The sequence below is a fragment of the Carcharodon carcharias genome, chromosome 20 (genome assembly GCF_017639515.1).
Source record: "Carcharodon carcharias isolate sCarCar2 chromosome 20, sCarCar2.pri, whole genome shotgun sequence".
In the NCBI taxonomy this organism is placed as follows: Eukaryota; Metazoa; Chordata; class Chondrichthyes; order Lamniformes; family Lamnidae; genus Carcharodon; species Carcharodon carcharias.
This window is the reverse complement of record NC_054486.1, coordinates 53,852,347-53,872,880: the sequence shown is the minus strand read 5'-3', so window position 1 is coordinate 53,872,880 and position 20,534 is coordinate 53,852,347.

Genomic DNA, 20,534 nt, shown 5'->3' with positions numbered 1-20,534 from the left:
TTGGGGTGGCGTTGTGTCTCCCATGGGCAAGGGAATGCCCAATGGAAGCTCCCCCCACCCTTCCTGATGCCAACTCACTCAGTAAAGACTGCCAGGCTAACCATTTGACTAGGGCCTCCCCTTGCCATGTATAAAATCGTGATGGAAGCATAATGAGGCACTTAAGTGGCCATTGGTTTATTTGTGCCACTGCCGAGCAAGCAAATTTGTTTCCAGAAAAGCAATGTTTTAAGCAGCAAGCCCTCCAATAAACCTCACTGACACTGTGAAAGCATTTTTGCTTGAGTACCTTTGAGAACGAGGTGGAAATTTTACATTTTCTCTTCTTCAAAGTTCTAAGCCTCCCACAGAAGAATAAATAACTCAGGGATAGCCTGCGGGGCTATGTTTGACATGGGCCATTTGAAGAAGAATGCATAATGTGTTGAATAACCTTTTCGTAGTTCACATTTTATGATATTTTTAAATTTTACGATGAGCTGCATGCCCTAAACTCAGTCAAATTGTCATACTTAACATCAAAACAAGTCAATGCCATAAAAGAACTGCTGCTCAGGCTGGCTGTGAGTGACACAGACATACTTAACTTCATGATTGGGGGAGTGGGGGTTATACAGCCTGCAGGTACTTATTATAATGGAATGATTTCATGAAGTACAGGTGAGGCGCAATGCAGTTATGTTTATCTCTGCATTAATATTCAGTCAAGGCTGGCTTACTCCTATTTTTCCTTGTGGCCATCACTGTGTTAGCAGTAGAAGTCTTATCTAAATTGAAAACCTGTTGGTTATTAGGAAGTGAGGATTCATTTGTTTTAATTAAAGCATCCACAAGGGTAGGTTTCATGGTGAAAATTTAATGCATGTAAATTTTTAGGCTGCTTCTTTACAGCAATGATTGGTATGACCAATTATCTAATTGATTTTTGTATTGTTTTGGTATTTCAGGCCTCTGCATTTTAATTTTGAGTTAACTTCACTAGTGTCACATGGAAGACATTTCCCTTATCTCTTGTATACAAGAATTATCCCGACCTTTCACATTTAGAAAGCTGACTTTTCCATGGGAACAAGGTGTAATTTGGAAATGAGCATAAAAGACACAAGGGAATGAGAAAATATGCAACACTTTTATGGTGGCACACAGTTATTCACTGCACCTTGCTACAGACAGGTTTTAATTCAATATAGAACTGCAAACAGACTGGGGAGATTTTTGTTTTTGGTGAATATTGAGTAGGTGGTGGGCTAACCCCTTGATCCACCTATGTGGCACAGCCAGAAGAGGACTACTCAATTTTTATGATAAGATCTCACTTACATTGACTAGTTGAGCTGCCTGGGCTGTGAGTTACGTATGGGCAGAAAATTCACTGAAGAGTTTCCTTCTGTGGGACATTTTTAAAGTGGTCAACAGAAAGTATGGCCCAGGGTTCACTAATTCCCTGATGCAGACATGGAGATGCTTGTAGAGCAAATGAACATGCAAACATACGAAATAGGAGCACGAGTAGACCAGCTTGCTCCTCTTTTTGATAATGCTGCACCATTTGACAAGATCATGGTTGATCTGATTGTGGCCTCTACTTTCCTGTCTACTCCCTATAACCTTTGACTCCCTTGTCAGTCAAGAATATATCTAACTCAACCTTAAAAATAGTCAATGACCCTACTTCCACCACTGTCTGGTGAGCAAAATTCCACAGAATAACAATCCACTGAGAGAAAACATTTCTCTTCACCTCCATCTTAAAAGGGAGGCCCCTTCCTTTTAATCTGTGTCCCCTAGCTCTAGACTCTCTTAAAAGGTGAAACAACATCCACCCTGTCAAGTCTCCTCAGAATCTTATGTGTTTCAATACAATCACCTCTCATTCTTCTAAACTCCAATGGATATTGTTTTGTTGCATGGCCAGGGTCTAAAAGGTAGTTTTGGGGATTGTCAATTCTCCCAAAGCATGCTGCTCAAATCTATAGTTTATCAAAAGCATTACTCTTTACTTACAGCAAGTATTGACACATTTGGACCTCTACGCAAGGTTGGAGCTGCTCTGCCTTCTGGATTTCTTTTACTTCTCAGTCATGCAATCTGACAAAATTATTATGTAAGCATCATGTATGCTGGATGTTAACTCTTTAGTCTACATCTCCCCCTAAGACTTTATCCCTATCATATTTACATCCTCCTACATCTCCCCCCAAAGTCTCAGACTTCACAGGGTTAGTCTCTGAGGTGCCTTGACCAATCTCCTGATCTTGTTCTGATCTCCTTTTGAGGTCGAGGGTATTCTGTACTCTCCCTTCTGTCGGTGTGAGTGTTCTGCTCCTGGGTGTCTGTAGAGCTTGTAGTCAGTCTTTCTTCCTTTTCATCAGGATCTGTGTCGTAAGCCCAAGTTTCTATTGTTTTTTTTCTCCAAGGATATTAAGGCTCTGTGGTTTCTCCTTATGATACGTTGGTCTGTCTCAATCCTGTCCAGTCTCGGTTGTGGAGTTTTTCAATGATTGTGTCTACCTTCTGTTGGTCTTGGACCCATATTTTCTCTCCCTGGGCTTTGGCACTGGTAACTCACATGCTCTACATCTGTGTTTAAAGTTCTGAGCCTGGCTGCTGCTCCGTTCTTCCCCATGCTGTTTTACCTTCTCATGGTCATTTGTGGTGTATTTGAGTTTGTTTGCTAGAGATGGAAGCTGTGTTCTCAACCTTCTACCCATCAGTAACTCTCATGGTGAGAAAACATTCTGTAGTGGTGAGGTTCGATAACCCAGAAGAGTTAGCTTAAGTCCTTCATTTTTCTTCAGTAGATCTTTGATGGTTCATACCCCTCACTCAGTTTCTCTATTTGCTTGAGGATAACAAGGTGAACTGGTTACTTGATGTAGTGATGAAAAGTATACCTTTCCTACTGTCTTTAGTGGTTACGTGATTGTTCTGACAAATAAGCCCTAAGGGGCAGAGCTTTCTAGCTGTGGTCCTGGTTCAAGCATGTAGTTCTAAAAGAGGTCTGTAATAAAGTTATTTGTTTCAATGAAGAAGCCTGATCAGTACATCAAGTTCATTACCTTTGGCAACAAGGGCAAAAGAGCTCCGATGCTGCACCTCACCTCGTGAATGTGAGTGTACCAGTTCTTAAAGAAAGAAAAATATACTCACCAGTTATGCCACTCTTCAGCTGAATCAACCCTTATGACACATCCATGGAAGACTGGAGCTGGTATGTAGAGTGCCTTGGTTTTTATTTTGTGGTAAATGAAATAAACACAGAGGAGAAGCAGAAAGCAATTCTTTTGGGTGTCTATGGTAGCAAGATATATAACCTGCAAGATATATATATCTGCACTCTGACGGCCCAGAAAGCGCTCAATTCTAAAATGAATTGGTAGATCTTGTGGAAACATATTTTCAGCTGAAGCCATTGATAATTATGCAGAGGTTTAAGTTTAACTCCAGAGTAAGGGCCCCGGGAGAGTCCATCACAACTTATATAGCGAAGTTGAAACAGTTGACTGAGCACTGTGACTTTGCAGACACACTCAATGATATGTTGTGGGATTGGTTGGTTTGTGGCATTCACATTGATGCCATTCAGGGCTGTTTACTTGCAGAAGTTCATAATGATCTGAAGCGCACCATGGAAATAGCACTAGCCATGGAAAGTGTTGCAAGGGATTTGCAGGCATTACAGAGTGTGCAACATGGCGCCATTCTTCAGTTGGGGTTGAAACCTACCGCTGAGCGTGGCATGAAAACCAGAGAGACAACAGCAAAGTGGGAGACACTCTCAGCTGCTCAAAAAATGAAAAGGCTTGGTGGAAGTATTTCAGCAGTGACTCCGAGGTTAATCTATTACAAATGTGGAGGTGACTATTTACCGGAAACCTCCAGATTCAAGAATGGCAGAATGCCATTACTGCCACAAAAAAGGGCCCAAAATAAAGCAATGCAGGGCAAAATTGAAACAGCCCACTAGACAGCAGACCAAGATGCGTAATATAACAGAGCCTGAAGCTGCCGATACTGATAGCTATTCCCTATACAATGTCAAAGCAGTAAAAACTGAACCTACAACCGTCACCTTTCAAGTGAATGGGAATCCACTAATCATGAAGATAGAAATGGGAGCCTCAACCACAGTGATGGGAGAACACACATTTAAATACCTAAATGAATGTATCCAGCCACTGAATCTGGAGCAAACCATGGCTCAACTGAAAACATACACTGCAGAGTCAATACAGGTGAAGGACATAGCCACAGTATCTGTGTCGTATAGACAACTGACAGCCCAGCTGCCAGTGATCATGGTGACAGATGAAGGACCTAGTCTTCTGGATACAAAAATATTAAGCTCAACTGGTCAGAAATATTCCAACTGAGAATATTTCCTGAGTTGACAAGTGAATATGACAGTGTATGTTGGAATGAGTTAGGAGAATCGAAGGACCTTCACAGGATGCAAGGATCCCAGAGGTTCCAGTGGAACCAACTGGAAAGTCATGAAAATAAACAAAACAAATGTAATGCCACTCTGAACAAACTGAAGAACAAATTGGCAGAGAAGACTCAACAACGTCCAATATTCCACGAGGAAGCCAAAAGATACAAGAAGAAGACAGAGGAGCTGAAGAATCAGTTTACTGAAACAAAAGAGGCATTAGAAGAAAAAGTTGTGAAACTTGCCAAGGTGCGAGTGGATAATGGTAGCTCAACTACTGAACTGAACCAAGTCAAGATTTCACCAGAGAGAAATTTGGCCGACTGTGAAATCAAAATGAAGGACGAGACAAAACCCTGCAGCAAATAGAAAAAGAAAAGACAGAAATCAGATCAGAAAGGCCAATTGGTTATGTCTCCAGAACCCTCTCTGCAGCTGAGAAGGGTTATTCACAACCAGAAAAGGAAGGTTTATCAGTAATATTTGGAGTGAAGAAATTCCAACAGTATCTGTATGGATGTTATTTCACCATTGTGTTCAGCCATAAACCATTAATGGGTTTATTTAGTGAGGATATAGCCATTCTGCCTATTGTCTCAGCAAGAATTCAACATTGGGCTTTAATATTATTAACATATGAATATACCTTTGTGCACCGTCCTGGCATACATATTGCAAATGCAAACACACTCAGTCGGCTTCCGTTACCAGGTAGCTTTGCACATGCTCCAGTGACAAAAGAAGGTGCACTTGTACTAAATTTCTTAGATTCTTCGTCTGTGTGTATGTCAAGCAAATAAGGAATGGGCAAACAGGGATCCAATTTTGTCATAAAAACAAAAAACTGCGGATGCTGGAAATCCAAAACAAAAGCAGAATTACCTGGAAAAACTCAGCAGGTCTGGCAGCATCGGCGGAGAAGAAAAGAGTTGACGTTTCGAGTCCTCATGACCCTTCCACAGAACTGAGCGAATATAAGGAGACGGGTAAAATATAAGTTGGTTTAAGATGGGAGCGGGGTGGGGGGAGAGAAGTTGGGGGGTGGTGGTTGGAGGGACAAGCAAGCAGTGATAGGACCAGATAATCAAAAGATGTCACAGACAAAAGAACAAAAGAACACAGAGGTGTTGAAGGTAGTGATATTATCTAAACGAATATTCAATTCAACAACTTTAGATCTTGAACTCCCTCATCCATCCCCACCCCCTTTCTGTTTCTTCCCCATTCCATTTGTTTTTTTGAATAATTTATATAGATTTTTCTTTTCTCACCTATTTCCATTATTTTTAAATCTTTTATGCCCTGCTAGTCTTTCCACTCCTACCCCCACTAGAGCTGTAACTTGAGTGCCCTACCATCCATTCTTAATTAGCACATTCGTTTAGATAATATCACTACCTTCAACACCTCTGTGTTCTTTTGTTCTTTTGTCTGTGACATCTTTTGATTATCTGCTCCTATCACTGCTTGCTTGTCCCTCCAACCACACCCCCCCCCGAACTACTCTTCCCCCCCACCTTAAACCAACTTATATTTCACCCGTCTCCTTATATTCGCTCAGTTCTGTGGAAGGGTCATGAGGACTCGAAACGTCAACTCTTTTCTTCTCCGCTAATGCTGTGTTTTTCCAGGTAATTCTGTTTTTGTATCTAATTTTGTCAGAAGTCTGAGTCCTGCTATGGCAAGGATGGTCGAATTCACCAATGTCTGAAGAGATAAGTCCATTACATGCCCGTAAAACAGAGTTAAGTTGTCAAGATGGAATCTTGTTGTGGGGATCAAGAGTTGTTGTTCCTTCGCAAGGAAGAGAACCACTCCTGACAGAGCTTCACAGTGCATATTCAGGCATTTTGAAAATTAAGATGCTTACATGAAGCTAGGACTGCTGGCCAGGCATTGACAGTGACATTGAAAGCATGGTAAAGCACTGTCTCCAGTGGCAGCAGCAACAGAAGTTGCCCATTTCAGCTCCACTGCATCCGTGGGAGTGGCCTGGTTTAGATTACATATCGGTTATGTAGGTCCATTTTAAGGCACCATGTTTTTATTGATCATCAATGTACATTCTAAATGGGTAGATGTGTATGAAGTTAAATCATCAACATTAATTGATTTACAATTATTTCTGGGATCCTATTTGCATCTTCTATAGTGAATACAGGTGCAAAATATCTGTTCACTGCATCTGCCAATTCCTTATTTTCCATTATTAATTCCACAGACTCACTCTGTAAAGGACCAGTACTCACTTTAGTCACTCCTTTCCTTTTTAAATACCTGTAGAAACTCTTGCAATCTATTTTTATATTTCTAGCTAGCTTTTCTCATACTCTAATTTCTCCCTCCATTTTTTAGTAATTCTTTGCTGTTTTTATATTCTGTCCAATCTTCTGATCTACCGCCAAGCTTTGTAGAATTGTATGCTTTCTCTCCCAGTCTTATACCACCTGAAAAGTTGCGCCAATGTTTTTGGTATACATGGCCTACCAGATAACAGCACTGTCTTTACTAGCACAGAATTTCAGAGATTCATGAGTTTATATGGAATTAAACATATTAAAACAGCACCATTATCTTTCCTCATCAAATGGTTTAGCTGAAAGAGTGGTGCAAACTTTCAAATTAGGATTGAAGAAGTTATCTGAAGGTACTCTAGAAACTCGACTTTTACGTATGCCTTCTGGAAATCCAAGTACACCACATCTATAGGTTCCCCTTTATTCACTTTGTCTGTTATTTCCTCAAAGAACTCTAATAAATAAGTCAAACATAATTTCCTTTTCACAAAACCATGTTGAATCTCCTTGATTGCATTAAGATTTACTTAGCACCCTGCTCTAACCTCCTTAATAATATATCCCAGCATTTTCACTATGACACATGTTAGGCTAACTGGTTTGAAGCTTTCTGCTTTCTACCTGCCTTCTTTCTTGAATAGAGGAATTGCATTCACTACTTTCCAATCTGATGGGACCTTTCCAGATTCTAAGGAATTTTAGAAAATTAAAACCAATGCATCTACCAACTTTGCAGACCCAAGGATGAAGCCCATCAAAACCTGAGGGCTTGCCAGCTTTTAGTTATAATATTTTTCTCAGTACCCCTTCCATGGTGATTGTAATTGTTTTTATTTCTCCCTATCATCTCTTGAGTTACAATTATTTCTAGGATCCTATTTGCATCTTCTATAGTGAATACAGGTGCAAAATATCTGTTCACTGCATCTGCCAATTCCTTATTTTCCATTATTAATTCCACAGACTCACTCTGTAAAGGACAAGTACTCACTTTAGTCACTCCTTTCCTTTTTAAATACCTGTAGAAACTCCTGCAATCTATTTTTATATTTCTAGCTAGCTTTTCTCATACTCTAATTTCTCCCTCCATTTTTTAGTAATTCTTTGCTGTTTTTATATTCTGTCCAATCTTCTGATCTACCGCTAAGCTTTGCAGAATTGTATGCTTTCTCTCCCAGTTTTATACCACCTTTAAATTCCTTAGTTAGTCATGGATGGCGCATCCTTCTCTTAGAGTCTTTCTTTCTCACTGGAATGTATCTTTGCTGAGGGTTATGAAATATCTCCTTAGATGCCTGTCACTGCATCTCTACTTATTCCTTAATCTAATTTCCCAGTTCACTTTAGCCAGCTCTGCCTTCATGCCCTTAGAATTGCCTTTATTCAAGTTTAAAACATTTGTCTTAGAATAACTCTTCTATCCTTCAAACCAAATGCAAAATTCAATCATTTTATGGTCACTGCTACCCAGACGTGCCTTTACTATGAGGTCATTAATTAATCTTGCCTCATTGCATATTACCAGGTATACAATAGCCTGCACTCTGGTTGATTCTAGAACATGCTGCTATAAAAAACTATCCTGAAAACACTCCATGAACTCACCTTCCAGGCTACCCTTGCCAATTTGATTTGTCCAATGTTCATATAGATTAAACCTTGATTATTGTCATAGCTTTCTCACAAGCCCCTATTATTTCTTCCTGTATATTCCAACCTACAGTGTAGCACTCTTAGGGAGGTTATAAACTACTCCCACAAATGACTTCTTACCTTTGTTATTTCTTACCTCTACCTAAACTGATTCTACATCTTGATCTTTAGAACTAAGGTAATCTCTCACTATTCTACTAATTAATTAACACTGGCAGCAACTCCTCTTTCCCGCTGAAGTGCAATTGCTGCTCCTTCAAATTAGTCAGTAGCAATGAGGATAACTGGCTACACAGGTCAATGCCAGAAGCATTGCTCCAAGGACCTGCCTATCATGAAGGAAGCAATGTAATGACCTCAGCACCATTTATATGGTAAGGCCCCTCTTCACATTTCACTCATGTTCTGCACAGCCCTACAGAGCCATGCTAGTAATCCTTCCCTTCTTGCTTTCTATTCCTCTCCCCCAATCACAATAGACACTTTACTATTCCTTGTTCTGCTTGCAATCACACATTCAGCATCTGCTACTATATTGATAACTACTCTCTTCTCCTGCCCAAATTTGATCCTTCTCCCTCTCAGCATTTATACCATCACCAGTGGCCTCATGCATATTCAAACTTCCTCAATTGGATGCATACTAACCCGCTCCCACTGTTCTTCCAACAAAACATGTCAAGAACCGAAGGGAGAATTCTAAAACAGGAAGAGGTTGTATGAGATTGAAAACTCTGATACGTATTGAAGAGGCAGCCATCGATATCATTCTCAAAAAGAGAACATGTAGCATTGGAATTGGCCCTATCACTTAAACACACATCCACTCTGCATGACAAGCTAATTGGACAGTCCGCAGCCAATCAACTGTTATAGCTTAACCTTGTTATGGCATGCTAAACTTCTTCCTTTGCCTTTTTGTAAGTTCTTTTGATGACTTGGGCCCTGCAACTACACATACTGAGGGAAGATCCTCCTTAAAATACACTGTCTCTCATTCTTACCTTTTTAAGCACTGGCTTGAAAATGAGCAACCTCCTACGTAAAGTACTAACTAAAATTAGTAGAGGCTGTACTTGGTGATTTTCAAGGTGCAAAGGACAACGCAGGAAACAATTCCTCTCCTAGCTATGTTGAAGAGGACAGAGATTCAGACGTTTGGGCCCAAGCATAAAAAGAAGAATGCTTTCTAAGCAAGACCAATTGCTGAATGCAGTGGATTGCCTGTCAAGGAATTTTGTGCCACATGTCAGAGAGTGTGGAGGAGCCCACTACTAACTTCCATTGCTTCTAGTACATGGCATTGACACTTTGTAGTCTTCCACAGAGTATATACCACTTCAATGGCCACTTAATAGAAGCTGCAGCTGGGTCTTCGGCAGATTCTGAATCACCTCCTTCAGGGCTGCTTATTGTAGGGCCATGCGTTTCTTATGAGGTCAACATCTCCTCTGTCTTGGAAAAGCTGGGAAACTGAATGAAAGGAGGTTTCAGCTGCGTCCCTGATCTCCTACTTTCTGCTCTTCTAAACATTGATAGTCTAATAGCAGGGACCTTTGTGCATTGACGATGGAACATGTCACCATTTTGCAGGATGACAGCATGTCTGGGACCCCTTCAGATGACTAGTTGTATATTAGGAAGACCTTGTAATCTATGTAAGTACTGGGGTTGTTTGAAGGAATTTGCAGTACAAGGGTGAGAGAATCTGTGGTCCTGGAGGAAACTTATAGTATAACAAGCAAAGCCAACAGACACTGGAGCCTAATCCTGCTGTGCCTGATTGTCAGTGAGGAAAGTGATGAAAGTATTTTTTCTGGAAAACATGGCAATAGTCACCTGCTTAATGTAAACATGAAATGTAGATTGACTAATGGTACTGATTTCCCATAGGAAGAGCCAGAGGCAAAGAAGTTGAATGGTTCAGGGATTTTGTTTGCTGCAGGCAATGCTGGGTGATGTGTAGCAGTTGGTTGCAGATCTTATTGCAGAAAGTAGCCCAGCTCCCTCACAGTCTGTGTAGCCTCATTTTACAACCCAACCAATCTTCAGGGAACTGTTGTTTTAAGCCTATGCAGCCTATTAGTAGGGTGAGGATTCCAATGAACCAATATTTTTCTAATTGGTCTCTCCGCTTGCTCCTACCTGCTCCATTGCTCCTTTTCTGTTCCTCTTCATCTTTCAGCCAGCGTAGAATTATCAGCCAGTCTCCTTGAAGAAAAAAAGTGTACCGCCAGAAGTCCCTTAAGAGCAAGAACATTATAAAGCTAATACAAACACTTCAACTTAGTCTAAGTAGTGAATCAATGTAATATATTACGGCAAATTGTCTCTCAAAATGTGAAAGTATTTTACCTGAGAACAGCTAAGTATCCCTTTAAATGTTTCTAGAAATGGCTGCTACCCTCAAATTGAGCCACTTATGGTTTATGGGCAGGTTTTGGGGATGGTGGTAACAATGTGAGTAGAAGCAAAAATGACATCAGGCTCTCATCTGCATCAGCTAATACTTATTTGGATAAACCAATGAGGCTCCACGCTGTTTCTGGCAGGTGATCTGGTCACCTAAGTCAAGGTCTGGCCCAAAACCAAAACAGATGGACCTCCAGCTTTAAGTTGGCAGATCCATCTCTTTTGTAATTTTCTGGCCACTGCTACTCAGTATTTAGATATAAATGAAAGTGTAGTGAGTTGACAATCCAATCCCATCTTGCCTAACTTTCCAAGGCATGGAAATACAGCAGAAGCTCTTTGATCAGGAAAAGCTGGTGGAAATTGATTCAAACTGATTAATCAATCATTCCACCTCGCAAAAATCATAGAAAATTTCTGCTTATACATTCCCCTGATTCAGTGACCTGCCTAGCTTACTCCAATTCTATCAGCTGTGAGTCTGAATTATTGTGCCAGCAAGAAAACAGAGCAAGGAAATCACAAAGCTTCAAGTTTGAACAAAAGTTACCCCATGTCTGGATGGACAGGATTTGGTCACTAATCTAGCGCATTGGTCCACAGGAATGCAGTAAGAGAGTTCTCTACAATTCCTTCCTGTAACAGGGGCATCTTGCTTATCCATAGAAGCTTCTTTGGGCAGGATTTTTCATGTGGCAGGCGGGCTGGGCAAGAGCAGGCGGGGTGGGCGCGGAGTGAATCGCTGCCTGCGATTGGCTCTGTGCTGCCATTTTACGTGGGTGGGCCAATTAAGGGTTGTTACGAAAGAGCGCAGCAAGCTCCCTGAGGCACGGAGCTGCCTCAGGAAGTTTGAATGGACATGCAAATAATGAAATAAATGATTTCAAAATTTATTTAAACATGTCGCAACTCCCAGTGACCATAGCATCCGGGAGGCTGCGACAACTGGGGAGGTGGCAGCTGTGGAACTGGCAGCTCCATCCCAGGCAGGGCCAGCACAGGCTCTATGGGCCAGAGAACGACCGCCAAGGTCATCGAGGCCAACAGGACAGCAGAGTCAGCAGTCTGTCTCAGATGCCACTCCAAGCGATGGGGCAGCACCAAGGTGTAGCACCTGGAAACGTAAACATAAGGCACCATAGGCACACCATGGGTTTCTCCCTGGTGCTCTTGTGTTGGCCTGAGATGAAGTCTTTATGATTTGCTTTGAATTGGAACACCATTGTCATTTTGTTTCATTAAATTTCTTTGCCTCTGATATTAAATTCAGACATTTCACCATGGCTGAGGGCACCTCTTTTCTTCTACATGTGTATGGTTTCCAAAATGTAAGGAGTGCTTTGTGGGACATTCAGCTTTATTAACAAGGCCCTTAGTTACTGTTCCTAACCTGGAAGATTTGGCACTTAGGTATTGAGTATGGAGCCTACATCCTAGGCTTGTCCTGGAGGTCCATATGTGGTGGGCTAGCTGAATGTTCATTGGATTAAAGCCTCCCGGGTGTCCCTGCCTCCCTGCAGTATGCCCGGGTCAGCGTCTATCCTCTCAGCATTTCCCTGTGTCTGCTCATCCTCAGACTCACTGCTGGACTCATCCTGTGCAGCCGCAGACACAGCGTCAACGTCTTCATCATCCACTGCGTCCTCCTTTCCAGCACAAGATTGTGGAGAGCACAGCATACAACCACTATCAGTGACACACGATCTGGGGGATACTGGACTGTGCCCCCCTAAGCGGTCCAGGCATTGGAAGGGCATCTTGAGAAGACCGATGGTTCTCTCCATCACAGCCCTTGTGGTGCTATGGCTCCTATTGTACCGCTGCGTAGCTTCTGTACTTGGATGGCAGAGAGGCGCCATGAGCCACCTTCTGAGGGGATAGCCCTTGTCACCCAGCAGCCATCCATCCAGCCGGGCTGGAACACGGAAGAGCCCCAACACCTGGGAGTGTCTGAGGATGTAGGCATTGTAGGAGCTGCCTGGGTATCTTGCACAGACTTGTAGAATCTGCATCCTGTGATCACACAATATCTGCATGTTCATGGAGGGGAAGCCCCTCCTGTTGACGAAGGCACCGGGCTCACCAGCTGGCGCTTTGATAGCCCCACATGTACAGTCGATTGCACCCTGGACTCGGGGGAAGCCAGCAATTACTGCAAAGCCTCTGGCTCACTGTGTCTGGATTGCCTGGTCCCAACAGAAGTGGATGAAGGTCAATGCATGCTTCAACAGAGCTTCTGCAATCAGCTTGACACAAGAGTGGACAGCTGATTGGGAGACACCGCAAAGGTCACCCACTGAGCCCTAGAAGGAGCCAGAGGCATAGGGGTTGAGGGCAGCTGTGACCTTTAGAGCCACTGGTATAGGGTGTCCACCCACATAGTTAGCAGAGAACCCAGGCCCAATCACCTGACAGATATAATTGACTGTCTCCCTTGAGAAATGGAACCTCGTTTGGCACTGCACCTCTGTCATATTGAGGTAGCTGCATCGCCGCCTGTATACTCTGGCAGCAGGATAGTGGCATCTTCTGTGGCCACTTCTGCCTTGGTCTACCTCTTGGCCCTGTGCCCCTTGTGCCTGCGCCTGTCCTCCCAAAGGTGGCTACCCTGGAGCTGAATGTGCAATCCTGGCTTCCTCCCCCTTTTAGCCTGCCCTTCCTCCTCAGAGGAGCTGCCTCCAGTGGACAGTTCAGCTCCCATTCCCAGGCTATGGAAAGGCTTCCAGAAACCTAGAGGCCCAAAAAAGATTCCTCACTGCAGAGTGCTGACCGGAGGGTTAAGAGTCCAGACAAAGCAGCTGGTATGTGTTTTGAAGTATTGTGGATCACACAGTCAAGTTTCAATAACTTTGAAAATTAAACACTTGACAGTGCACATTCACGACCCCAGTGAGCCCTCTTATCCCGCCCGTGGATGAAGTTTATACAAATCTCTCCTACCCCCTGCCCATTGTTCTGTGCGCCAAACCCGAAGATTGCACGGGCGCCTAAAAATCGGTATCAACTGGTGAGTTAAAGGCCTTAAGTGGCCCGTTAATTAATGGCAGGTGCGCATCAAATATCATTGAGTGTCCGCCCAACGAAATATCGCGATGGCACGCAGTGACGTTGGGACGTTCGCCCAACGTCACCGCGCTTCATTTTACACGTGGACATGTGGGGACCACCCCTGCATGCCAATGGGAAAATTCTGCCCTAAATTATTCTTTGCAAAATAACTGACCGATGAACTTAATTAAATTATACTCAATTAGGACAGATGGTGAATGTTGCAATTAACTCCAGCTAATCACTAATGTTACATGATGTACAGGCCACTAATATTGTCAGTTACATTCAGACAAGTTCTTAATTTATGCTCGGAGACTAAAGTGAAGTAATTTTTTTGGGTGATTTTCATATGAAAGTTAGTTCAAATCTGTATATCGTAAACATATACATGAAGCTAAAATGCACAAATACAAATGTGCAGTATGAAATGATGCGGCAGAATCTCTGACTCGTTTTATATTATGTTCTGTACGTAGGTATCATTCAATCAATCTGTTCTCTACTGCAATTGGTACCCCATTGCCTCAACATGAATATAATGACCAGGTAATTGTTGGAGGCCAAACATCTCAGCCTCAGGACATCATTGCAGGAGTTCCTCAGGGTAGTTTCCAGGCCCAAACATCTCCAACTGCTTCGTCAATAAGCCTCCTTCCATCATAAAGTCAGAATTGGGAATATTTGCTGATGATTGGATAAGCTTCAGTACCATTCACGACTACTCAGATACTGAAGTAATCCATGCCTGCAAGCAGCAAGACCTGGACAATACTCAGATTTGGACAGTTAAGTGGCAAGTAACCTCTGCACCAAATAAGTGCCAGCCAACAACCATCACTGGCAAATGAGAATATGACCAGCTCTCCTTCACATTCAAAAGCATTACCATAGTTGAATTCCCCACCTTCAATGTCCTGGGGGTTGCCATTGACCAGAAACTTAACTAGAATAGCCATATAAATACTGTGGCTACAAGAGCAGATCAGAGGCTGGGGATTCTGTGGCAAGTAACTCACCTCCTGATTTCCCAAAGCTGGTCCACTATTTGCAAGCCACAAGCTGAAGTGCCCTCCACTTGTGTGGGTGAGTGCAGCTCCAACAACACTCAAACGTTTCACACCATCCAGGAAAAAGCAGCCCATTTGTTCAGCAGCCCCATCCACCACTTTAAACATTCATTCCCTCCACCACTGTTGCACAGTGTTAGCAGTGAGTATCATCTACAAGATGCCTTGTAGCAACTCATCAATGCTCCTTCAGCAGCACCTTCCAATCCCATGACTTCTCCCATTTAGAAGGACAATGGCAGCAGATGCATGGGAATACCACTCTTTGCAAGTCCCCTCCAAAACACACAACATCCAGTCCTGGAACTATATTGCCATCCCTTCAGTGTCACTGAGTCAAATACCAGGAGCTCCCTCCCTAACAGCACTGTGGAAGTACCTACACCATATGGACTGGAGTTCAAGAAAGTGACTCACTATCATCTGCTTAAGGGCAATTAGGGATGGGCAACAAATGCTGGCCTTGCCAGCAATGCTCATATCCCAGGAACTAATTTAAGTTACCTGGATAAGAGAAATATTAGAATGAATGTGAATACACCTGAAAAGGAGGAAATGTTAGGCAAAATTTCTAATTCATGTAGGAATCAATGACAAAAGAATGAATAGAGCTCTTGCTCTAGTGAGCTTCATGTGTTCAAATCCCCCCAGATGTTTTGAAGGATATCAACACAAGATCTTGGGCACAGCAATCCTAGTTTCAGGCAACCAAGGAACAGTTTTGACATGTTACTATGTGGCTAGAAAGACCACGGGTGGGATTTTCTGGTCCCATCTACTGGAAATTCCCATCCAAAGTCAACGGACCTTTTGCTGATCCATTCCACTCACGGCAATTCCCGTAGCAGGTGGGCCTGGAAAATTTAGGCCCATAATGTAGAGAGGGTTTCACATTCCCATGACAATGGGACAAGCTGTGAGGCAGTTTGAAGCAGTACAGCTGGGCTACGGCTTCAGCTGAATCAGACTGATACTACTATAAATAAGGCAGTGGGGACAAATTTACATTCATAAGGGAGGGGAAAGGGAAGCCGTGCAGGCCTAGAAAAAGGATTGATGGATGTAGAAAAATATAAATAATGAAAAGAGCAGGGGCTCATCGATGACAGTTCAAGTGTAAACACTGTTACAGCAGGAAGCTGTGAAGAATATAAGGATTTGAGCACATGAAGAAACAATAGCAAAAGAAATAAAAGCACATCAGTCCAGGCAATGGAGGAAATGGATACCTCATAATTTTAGACCTGAATGCCTTTAGCCTTAGGAATAAAATAGGTCTTGAAGAACTTGGTAAAGAGTCAGGGTAGAATATCATATGATCAACAATGGCACTGTTTGGGTAAATGCACACTGTTCATTCACAAAAATAGAAAAGCTAAACAAAGAGGGTGATAGTTTTCTTTCATGAAAGAAAACTGAGTTATAATGGAGGTGGATCTCTATGGTCCACATGCAGAAAAGATGGAAACCAAGTGAAAAGGAATGTGACTGTGATGACAAAGAAACCAACTCTGTGTATCTGTTTTAGACCACCAGATCAGGGAGACTCACTGGATTATGAAATTCATAGGCCGGAATTTTCCAGCACCCTCCCTTGTGAATGTAAATTTGTCCCCTGCAGTGGGGCTGGCAAGTCATTGATATTTCCGTTCACATCGATGGGATTGGTAGATCCCACCAGCGTGAGGGCCTGGAAAATTCCAACCACAGTCACCCAAGGGAAGTGTATACAAGAGCAGATACAGATTTTAGAGGTAACAAGTTACCACATATAGAATAGGAGATCTATAAAGAACGGACACAGGATCAATTCTTACAAACGGAATTAACAATCAGAGATGTAAAACGTGAGGCTGATTTGCTATTGCCTGTTACCCACAATTGAACAAAATCAAAATTACCCCCTGCATCTCTGCCTGACATAAACTAGCTGGTTAGGAAGGAAACATAAATGAATGTAAATGTGTAACTTAAGATGGAAAAGCTGTGCATCACCAATAAAACTGCAGTGTTCCTATAAAATTAAAACACTTCCACAGTGATGTATATTTAATGAAAATTCATTTCTTGGCACTTTCAATTTTTAATTTAAAAACACTGCTAGGCAAAGGCAGCTATCTCTTCAGTAGTTATGTTAAATGCAAATCTTATTACTGCTCACTTATTTTACCAGCGATAACTGAGAATAATAGATTGGGTGGACAAAATGTGACCATAAAATGAGCGCAGCACATGATTAAATTTGTGGAATGTGCTCCTGGTCAGAAATATGAAATTAGCAAGCTATCCCTAACATTTATTTCAATAGGGGTAATTTTGACTTGGGGCACAAGCATAGATATTGTGGACAGTTCAGTTTTGGCCACAGTCGGCAATTCGGATGGAAATTGTGTTCAAAATATTGTTAGTTTTAAGAATATTTTTGGTCAGGTTTCTGCTCCAAGTTTTTTGCATATTGTCAAACGTACAATCTTCCATGAACCAGTGCAATTGGACAGCATTTTAGAAAATAATTTTTCAGAAAAAGTTGGCAATAAACTGTATTCTTTGATATATTTAAGAGTGGTAACTTGGTGCAGATATTTTAATAAAGCTGTAAATGGGTATATCACAAAAATAAACAATTTTAATCAGAGTGTCTATCTCACCTCATTTTCGAATAACTGAAATTCCTAGATCTTTTGTGCTGATTGGGCTGATTTGGGGAAACTTGTGTTGAAAAGAAAACTATCGCAACCAAGTGGAACTTTACGCTCATTTGCAAAGAATGTGCAAATATATATCTTCTCGATTTTGTATTCAATGCTAGTGAAAATAATGTTAAAGGTATAACAGACAGTTGATTCATTGTGGCCATTTTACACTATCATCCAAAGTCAAAATTACCCACAATGAGTCTTAGGACAGAAACCTAACAGAGCAATTGACTCTGATTTTTCATGGTCTGTCCAACCTTACAGTTGGCAGACAGGCAAATCGGCCAGGTGGCCTTTACATTTCTCATGAAACCTCATCCAAGGATTGGATGAGGTTTCCATTATGTAATAAATTAAAAATAAAAATCTGTGGGCAGCGTTCTTATCATCTATATTTTTAGGCACTGATGCTGATGCTTGGACATTTTTTGCCAGCTTTTTGAAACTGCATTGGAACATTTCCGGGCCTACAGCTCCCTGAGGCAGCTCCCTGCCTTCAGGGAGTTTTCTCTCAGCGCTCACCTGTGCCTGTGTTGACGTCATTGCCCACCCTCATCTTGCTCCCACTCTGGCAGCGGTCAGCTTTTCAGCACACGGGGACCGATCGTGGTTGGTTGCCTGTTTCCTGGCCGATCCTGGGCCTGCCGATCAGGCCTGCCCACTGAGCTAAAAATTCAGGCCATAGAATGGTTACTGCACAGAAGGCGGTCATTCAGCCTGTTGAGCCTTTGTAGGTTCGCTGAAAAAGTTATTTAGCTAATCCCACTTCCCCACCCTATCCCTGTGGATCTGATGTTTTTTTGATCCAATTTCCTTTTGAAAGTCACGATTGAATCTGCCACCATCACACTTTTAGGCCATGCATTGAGTCTTCAGTCAATGGAGGAGTTTTCATTTTAACGACTTGGTTAGGGAAACCACTCAAATTTCATTTCCATTAAAGTCAGTGGGGTGATTTCTATAATGTAGAGAAGAGATCAAACAGTGAATGGAACATTACTCATAATGCCTCTTAGCAGTCATAAATAACACAATGAACATTTCCTGATGTCTATTAGATACACTCGCAGTTAATACCGTGATGCTGATGGAAGACAAAGGCTGTGTCATATCTCGTCCAGTTGTTCAGATATTTTGCAGTTCCAGGAAGAAATGCTTGATCCCTTTCAGAAGTTTCAGAAGGCATATGCTCACGTCAACAATGCTTCAAGTTCTTATTATATTTCCCCAAACTATCTATCAATGGATTGACATCAGTTAGCTACAAACCTAAATTCATTAATTTAATTTGAATCAATATGAGACTAACTGCTTTAACCTGTTGCCTTTTTTGCAATTCTTTTAATCCTTGTTACAGTGAAGTTTCATTGTAAAATGTCATTGAGTTGTTAGGAAACCACTCCTTTCTTATTGCTGCCATTCCCATCTTTATCAGAAATCCCTAACACTAACATTTTTGTCAGAATTATTGATTTTTCCTTGTCAACATCATGCTACCTTTTGTCCCTAATTGATCATAGTTCTTTCAGTTTGAAACGTCGTCTATGAAATATTGAGATTGGTCCATGATATCGTTTCATGGAACAACATAATTGACCAGCTTGCACTCTCAATTTAGCATTTATGAAAATCTTTTGCTTTCATTGCTTAGTAAAAAGATGGTAGAATGAAGGTGCACCTGCCTCCTAGAAATGCTAGCTGTATTAGTGAGGTGGAATATTCTAAATGTTTGGCCTCTCACGAGCAAATAATTGACTAAATGAGTGGATGTAAGTGAATATACTACTGGCCGCTCCCAATTAGTCGTAAAAAGGAAAAAAAGGAAAAAAAAATTCAAGATATTCTCCGAGGCTGCCTAGGTTGTATTTTATGTACATATATATTTATCCCTCTGAATCTGTTTATTTATAACTTTTGGGTTTGCATAATCACTGAGGAGTTGTGTTTTTTTTTGTCAAATATGAATGCAGTGTCCCTTTTTCTGGATCCATAAATTCTAACAGTAATATATAAATGCTGCTGGTGTACAAACTGCTGAAGCAGCTAATTAAAAGTTTGGATACAATTAGTATTTGCAATTTAGTGCACAAATGCTTAATGCTTTTGTATAACATTCCTCTGTCTGTTATTCTAATGTAGATGTTAACTGTTTATTATACCAGTTTAATGCCTCAGTTGGAATTACAGAGAAGCACCTTTTCAGCATTTGTGTGTGAACTTCAGAGATATTTCTAAGTTATCGATTCTGAGAATGGCATTATCAGTGCAAAGTGAGTAATTTCCTGGCCAGTTCTATATAAGTTATGAATCACTGAAATACTAGGACAGTGTCTGATACAACAGAATGTCATTTAGACATTGCCTGCAAAATTTGGCTCCATAACAGCTGCTTTGTCAGAACCATGAGCACTGTTTTGCCTCTAAGATGGCATGAGCACACATGCAGGATACTTTGCTGGGAATATGCAGAGTCAGCAGACCATGACCACAATCAATGTATAATGCTTATTTGATGTCACATTGCCATTTTGGAGCGCAATACTTAATCTCACAAAGCTGAACATGCATTCAATAATGGGAAGGGAACCCAAACAGCACTAAATCAAGGGATTATCATTTAAAAGAAACAAAGGAAAGCTTACATTTATAAATCACTGTTTACAATGATAGGATGTATCAAAGTGCTTTACGGCGAATGACGTAGTTTTGAAATGTAGGGTGGAATTTCCTGTGACCGCTGGCATTGGGCGTGTTCAGCGGCGTAAGGGGATAATATGGTGAGAAGGCCAAAAATCTGTTTCACAATTTTATGAAGCCAGTTTGCAATCGTCTGTTCTGCCTGTCAATGGCAGGCTATGTTTTCCACCGTCAGATGCCAGGAAGCTCATTGTAATACATCTGCATATCATTTTAAGGCCAGCATGCC